Genomic DNA, 7,500 nt, shown 5'->3' with positions numbered 1-7,500 from the left:
TGTGTGTGTGTGTGTGTGTGTGTGTGTGTGTGTCTCTCTCTTCCCCAATGTGTGTGTCTGTCTCAGTTTTATCCTCCTCACTTTGTTTCATGTTTCATATCGTTTATCTTTCTCTTCATGTGTGTGTGTGTGTGTGTGTGTGTGCGTGCGAGCATGAACTCTCTATCTTTCATATCAGCTTTTCCATTCTTTCTTGTTGCTTTATTTTGCTTCCATTAATGTAATTGTTCATGTCTACAGATGAATACACACACACACACACACACACACACACACACACACACACACACACACACACACACACACACAAAATTGCTGATTGTAAGCTTGAGAGAGAGAGAGAGAGAGAGAGAGAGAGAGAACAAGCTCTAATCCCTGCCCTGTTTTAAGGGTACCACTATTAAGGGCTGTGTTTGGTGCTTGGCAGGGGTGGGGAGGGGGTGGGGTAGGGTGAGAGGAGCCCCCTTACTACTGGGAGGGGGAGGGGAAGGCATGGGCTGTGATATAGAAAATGGGGTTACCAATCAACGTTTTCTTTGTTATTTATTTAGAATGGGGTTGTTGTAGATTGATTTAGTTATTTATTGTTGTTCATTTGAGAGTGTGTGTGTGTGTGTGTGTGTGTGTGTGTGTGTGTGTGTGTGTGTGTGTGTGTGTGTGTGTGTGTGTGTGTGTTTAGGTGAGGTTCAGGTAAGGTTTGCAGTTTATTGTTTGTTTTCTTCTTTCTTTTCTTTTTTTTTAAGGGAATGTTTAAAAGAAAGAAAAAAACTTGAGAGAAAAACAAGAAAACTCAAGTAATTTGTACATAGTGTGTTGGTGATTGTGTGTGTGTTGTGTTGTGTGGTGTTGTGGTGGTGTGTGCGGCGAGTGGTGGCAGTGTGTGGCGGGAGTGTGGTGGTGGTGGTGGCAGTGCTGGCTTGTGGCGCCTCAACACACACTGATGGGAAGCTACACCATATGGAATATTGGTGATTTTAACTTTCCATTTTAGTGTGTGTGGTTTTTTTTTTTTTTTTTTTTTTTTTCATTTTCATTTTTTTTTTTTTTTTTTCATCATTAAGTTTAGATGTTTACTTGTGCATTCGTAATTGAAGAGAAAAAGTTTTATTTATTTTTCCTTGATTTATTTTTTCTTTTCTTCTTTTTTCATTTTTTTTTTGATGTATTAATTATTGTAGATATTTATTATTTGTGCATTCGTAGTTGAAGAGAAAGAGTTTTATTTATTTATTTTTATTTATCTATTTTTTTTATTTATTTTTTAGTCTTTTCTTCTTTTGCATCTTTTTTCATTGCATTATTATTTCTAGATGTTTATTTGTACATTTGTAATTGAAGAGAAAAAGTTGTATATATATTTATTTTATTTTTCTTCTTTTTTCATCATTTTCATGGTATTATTATTTCTAGATGTCTATTTGTGCATTCATAATTCAAGAGAAAGAGTTTTATTTATTATTTTTATTTATTTTATTTTTTCCTTCTTTTTTCATCTTTTCACATTTTTATTTCTTGATGTTTGTTTAATTTTGCATTCATAAGTCAAGAGAAAAAGTGATTTATTTATTTTTATATACATATTTTTTTATACTTTTAATATCAGAGTGCTTTTATTTATTTATTCATTTTTATGGTATTATTAATTGTGAGTGTTTAATTATGCATTCACAAGTCAAGAAAAAAAGTTATTTATATTTTTTTATGTTTTTTTTATACTTGTTTTTTTGGGAGTGCTTTCATTTATTTATTGTTTATTTTTTTAATGGTATTTGTGAGTGTTTAATTCTGCATTCGTAATTCAAGAGAAAGAGTTATTCATCTGTTTGTATATTAGTGTATTTTATTATTATTATTATTATTATTATATGCTATTCATTTCCTTGTGCACACTTTTTTTTTTTTTTCATTTTGTTGGTATATTTATTATTTGTGAGTGTTTAATTCTGCATTCGTATGTGAAGGGAAAGAGTTATCCATCTGTATGTACATTGGAAGTTATTGATTTGTATATTGAAAGAGTTTTTATCAGTTTATCTATTTATTTTAATTTTTCTCTATTTTCTTTATAGTTTTGAAATTTGATGTGATTTTTCTTATGTTTTTTTTGTGTGTTTTTGTGTTTATTTCTTTATTATCATCTTGAATTATGCATTTTTTTTAAACCAACAAAGAGAACGCCATTCATTTTTATTATTTGACTAACTTGCCTTTTGTTTATTTATTTAATTATATCATTTATTTATTTCTGTATGTCTTTCTTTGTGCTAACTATGAATGCGGACTACTCAAAGCACCACAAACCACTAATTATTATTTGTTTTCATTAACTTTTTATTTACTTATTAATTCTATTGTATTTTACTGTTTATTATTATATTTTATTTATTTATTAACGTTATTCTATTTATTTATTTTTATTTTTTTGCCAACTACGAATGGCGGCAATTGCAAGCCCCACAAAGCAGCACTGAGCAGCACCACCCGTCGCTCCAGGTACCAATAAGACAGACGGGTTTATTTTTGTAAAGGCCGTAGAGTTAACGCAGTGCTGGGTAGGACTAGGATGGCAGGCGGGGAGCATTCAAAGGAGAGACTGTCGGATGTGTTCATTGTGCTTCATTCAAACTGCATCAAATGAGTGCCATGTTTGGAAGAAAGTTGCTCATTTGTAATTTAAACTGCATTAAGTGAGAGGAAATGAAAGTTGGTGTATCAAATGAGAGTCTGTTGGATTGGCTCATTGTAATTAAAAGTGAGTCAAATGAGATTCTATTGGATTGGATGCTTGTAATAATGAATGAACTGGACTGGTTTATTAAGAGTGGGTCAAATGAGAGTCTGTTGGATTGGCTGCTTGTAATTAAAAGTAAGTCAAATGAATGTTTGATATTTAAAAGGTCATCTATTTGTCACGTAAACTATTTCAAATGAGAGTCTGCTATTCAAAAAGTGATCTGTTCATAATGTAGCACAAGTGATACTGTGAAAAGAGAATGCTGTGTGACCTGTGGCTAGAATGAGTCAAGTAAGAGTCTGTCCGCTGTTAAGAGGGAAGCTGTGGGTGGTAGTTGAGAGTGAATCAAATGAGAGTCTGTCTATTGTTTAGGTTAGGCCAAGGTGAATGCATGCAGTCAGAATCTGCGTGTTGTTTATAAAGTTACTAGTTGCTCATAGTCAAAAGTGCATCAAATGGCAGTGTGTGGTTTGATAAGTTATTGTAATTGTTTGTAGCTGCTTATGTGAATGTAGAGCAGGGGTTCTCAACATTCTTCTCATTAACGTCCCCACGAGTGATAACACCAGCCACCCAAACCCCAGTAATGTGACCAGCAGTATTAATGTAGTGACCGACGCTGACACAATATGCAACGGTGCAGCGGAACCATGCATGCTTTGGGGTCCGAGGGCTCTCTAAACACACAGGTTCGAATAGTGTCCACGGTCTGAGTGTAGGTTGGGCTTCCTCACTCGGGGCAATGGTTTCCTAGCGGGTGGGCTTTGAGATAGGAGGTGCCACAAAAAGTATCTCCTTTAGCCCAGAAATTCCCATGAAAACCCCACATGGTAGAAATAATTAAAAAAAAAAAAAGAATTGGCCACCTACCACTCCGGGAATGGTCATTTAGTATTTTTGACGTAAGAGGAGAGCTAGTCAAGGGCAAAAAACAAAACGGCCCACTTAGTTGTCAGTCCCCTTGCAGGTCGGAAAGAGTTAGGCAAAAGAAAGAGATAAATGTCTTGAAATACTAACTCGATATGCTTTGATGCTGCAAAGGATGTTATTAGATCAGCCATCTAAGTAACCACGGAAATCTTATTGCGAACCCCTCATGTAGAGAGAGAGAGAGAGAGAGAGAGGGTGGAAAAATGTCAACGTTCACTATTTATAAGGCTGCTCAATCTGGGAAAGTGAAAGATTTGAGTTGTTTGCTGGAAGATTTGTTTGTGTTTGATTTGAACATGCATCCAGTGAGTGTGTGAGGCGTATTATTGAACCCAAATGTTAATCAAGTGAGAATCTTTGTAGTGATAAAAAGTAACATTAGTTTATATTTACATTATTATTACTTAGATCGAGTTGTACATCAAATGAGAGTCTGAGAGAAATTTAAAGACATATATTAGTACTTTTCTACTGAAGCAAGATGTGTCAAATGAGTATCCATGTTATGTTAGGGGAAGAAAAAAATATATTGGTGTTATATTTCAGTCAGTAAAGATCAAAAGAGAGTGTATGAGGACTTAAGAAATGTATATTATTTTTGTATTGTACCAAAATAATGTGCCATGAAAGTGAAGTGAGAGTCATGTCATATTTGTCTTACGGAAGTCAAATGAGAAACTTTAGTGCTGTGTTGATAAAAAGAGTTATATTTTTTATCAATTATCTTGTGTGTTTCTAATTGTATTACTGAAAGACCAAGTGTGAGAGAGAGAGAGAGAGAGAGAGAGAGAGAGAGAGAGAGAGAGGGAAGGGGTGGGAAGAAATTTAGACAGCAAGGCCATGAGAGAGAGAGAGAGATTGGAATAATTAGAGAAAGAGAGGAGATAAGAGAACAGAAGAGAAAGAGAGACATGAAGAATGAAAGAGAAAAACAGAAGAGGATAAGGAAGTGAAAGATAAGAACAAGTGGAAGAGGAGAGGAGAGTAAGAGATAAGGTGAAGCAATAAATGAGGAAGAGAGAAGAGAGGAATGAAAGAAGAAGAAGAGAAAGAGAGAAGGAATAACAAATAAAAAGCAAAACAAAACTGGAGAATGAGATAGAGAGCAACAAAAGACAAAAAAATGGAAAAGGAAGATAAAATGAAAGAGAAAAAGAAATAATGAGAGAATTAAAGCATAAATGACAATAAATCAAGGAGAAACACTAATAAGATCAAATACCACGTAAATAACATACCAATAACACCACTAAGCCTCTCACAGCCTCCATTATATTACACTCTATATACCACTGGCCATGTATATATGTATGTATGTATGTGTGTCTGTATGTATGTATGTAGAGCCTTCCAAGTTTCAACCCTCCCTGTATTATGTATTGCTAAGTATATTGTAACTTGAGTGTGTGTGTGTGTGTGTGTGTGTGTGTGTGTGTTATTATTGTTGTTATTGTTATTATTATTGTGGTTTGTGGGTTTTAAAATCTATTATTATTATTATTATTATTATTATTATTATTATTGTCATTATTATTATTATTATTATTACTATTACTATTATTGTTATTATTATTGTTGTTATTATTATTATTATTATTATTATTATTATTAATATTGTCATTATTATTATTATTGTTATTTTATTGTTATTGTTTCTATTATACTACTACTGCTATTACTACTACTACTATTATTGTTATTATTATTATTATTATTGTTATTATTATTATTATTATTATCATTGAGATGTGAGATTAATGTATGTTTTTTTTTATTTATTTATTTATTTATTTATTTAATTTGATCTCTCTCTCTCATGTGTGCCAGATATAGTAATTTGATCAGGTAATTTTTATCTCAGGTGAAAAAAACTGTGTGTGTTCCAGAGTGGTTAGATTTTTATTAATGATAGTATTTCAATCTTCTTTTCAATTTCCTTATTTCTCTGTTTGTTGTTTTATTTTTGCTGTGTTCCTGTTCTTGTGTTTCTCTTGTTTTCATTTCGCTTTTCAATATTTTCTTAGTGTTATTTTTCTTGATGGTTTTGTCTCTCTATTCCTTCTTTTCTTTTCTGTTTTAATGATTTACTTCAATGACAATAATCAAAAACTTTTACTGGTTTATTTACTCCTCTCTACTTAGTCACCATATATCTATTTTTCTTATTATTATTATTATTATCATTATTATTTTTTTTTTCTTCAGTTTACAAGGTATACTATTTTTTGTGTTGAGTATATGCCGCTTCATCCATTGATAGCCCACATGTATATTTTATGTTACACAGCTTAATATATCCATAACTTGTGCATTTTATCAAATTTTGTTTATTCACACCTTAAAGAATATATTTGTTCTATCATTATTTTTATTTGTATTATTTTTGTAGTTATTGATGTTTTTTTTTCATTGTTTGTATGTGTTTGTTGTTTTAGTGTTGCGTTGAGTGTTTGTGCATGTTGAAATACAGTTCACCTTGAGTTTGTCTCTTACTTGCTTTTGTTTTATTATTTCTATCATTTGGAGTCTTTCATCTATTTATCTGTATTTTTTTTCTTTTATTACGAACTTTTTCTTTTTATAGTTTATCTATGAATTTTTGATTTTCTCACATTACCATAATATTTTATGCATTTATGAATATTTATATGGATTTTTTCACATAAGCTCCTTTTTTGTTCTCCAGGGTGAAATATTCCTGTCAGTTTTTCGTGATATTCTCTCCATTTCACAATATTCTATGCATTTGATATAAATGTATTAGTTTATTTGTTTGTTATCTTGTCTTTTTCTTTTTGGAGAAATGATATTCCCACAAATTTCTTCCTAGTTTGTCTCACATTTTGACAACATTTTAAACCTCTCAATGTCTATTTTTTTTTTTTTTTTTTTCCTTCCCACACCAAACCGCAATTTATAGTTTATTGACTTATTTATTCCCTTAGTGTACAGTATTCCTGCAGTTTGTTCTACACTTTTCTCGCATTTCCTGACTACTTTAAGCCTGTCAGTGTTTGCCTTGACGTACGTACGTACGTACCGCGTTTGGTTGGCTCATTTGGTTCGTGCATTGCCAGCAGCAGCAGCAGCAGCAGCGGCACTAGCTGGCACTGTTGGAGGGGCAGCGGGCGGTGGGTGTGTGGGTGTGTGGGGTGTGTGGCATTCCTGGTGGAGTGCAGTGGTGCAGTGTTGGAGCCAGGAGGAGGAGGAGGAGGAGGAGGAGTGGTGGTGGTGGTGGTGGTGGTGGTGTGGCGTCTGGTTACCATGTGTGGCTGGGATGGTTTTCCTTGCGGCGAGGTTTTGTATGACTGATTGGTCTGATTTGCATAAATGATGAAGCTCACAAAGTTAACAGAGTAAAATGATATGTGAAAAATTATGGAAATTATTTGCTTTGCTTATTTTTTTTTTTTTTTTTTTTCAACGAATCATAAATGTAATTTTTTATTTAACTTTTTACATGAAAATTTTGAAAGTTGCAACAATGAAGAGAATGGTAAAAATAAACAGTAATTATTTAGGTAGAAGATCAAGTGTTTGGCCAGGCTTGAAAACCAGTGAATTTTTGCAAAGCTGAAAAACAAATGTGGAAAAAAAAAAAAAAAAATTGTCAAAAATACGAACCTGTACGAATAATCAAGAAAATAACATGAACAACGGTAAAAAAAAAAAAAAAACTAACAAAACAAAAAACAAAATAGAAAAAAAAGACTTAATAACCATCGCCAGCAAGCAAACTCGAACGCCACAAGTAGGATCAGACCATCACTTGAGACAGTCCGTTCCGATCCGTTACCGAGGAGTGTGAGTGGAGTTTGAATGTGTGGCGGGCCGCG

General features: G+C 32.9%; 1 protein-coding gene across 2 annotated transcripts in view; it reads left to right on the top strand.

Annotated features, from left to right (window-relative positions):
• The window catches only part of LOC123510092 (N-acetyltransferase 9-like), a 17,505-nt gene that overhangs the window by 4,295 nt on the left and 5,710 nt on the right, over positions 1-7,500 (top strand). Inside the window, exon 2 of one of the 2 annotated variants that reach the window (XM_045264933.1) lies at positions 1-1,013. This exon is cut by the window's left edge and continues 824 nt beyond it. The exons of the other annotated variant lie outside the window; for it this stretch is intronic. The gene's annotated coding sequence lies outside the window, so the exon portion shown is untranslated. Of the gene's footprint in view, positions 1,014-7,500 lie in introns of those variants that run through there. 2 annotated transcript variants of the gene reach the window in all.

The sequence above is a fragment of the Portunus trituberculatus genome, chromosome 1, assembly GCF_017591435.1.
Source record: "Portunus trituberculatus isolate SZX2019 chromosome 1, ASM1759143v1, whole genome shotgun sequence".
Taxonomy (NCBI): domain Eukaryota; kingdom Metazoa; phylum Arthropoda; class Malacostraca; order Decapoda; family Portunidae; genus Portunus; species Portunus trituberculatus.
Note: the sequence above shows the minus strand (reverse complement) of the source record. Positions and strands in the feature narration are given on the sequence as shown.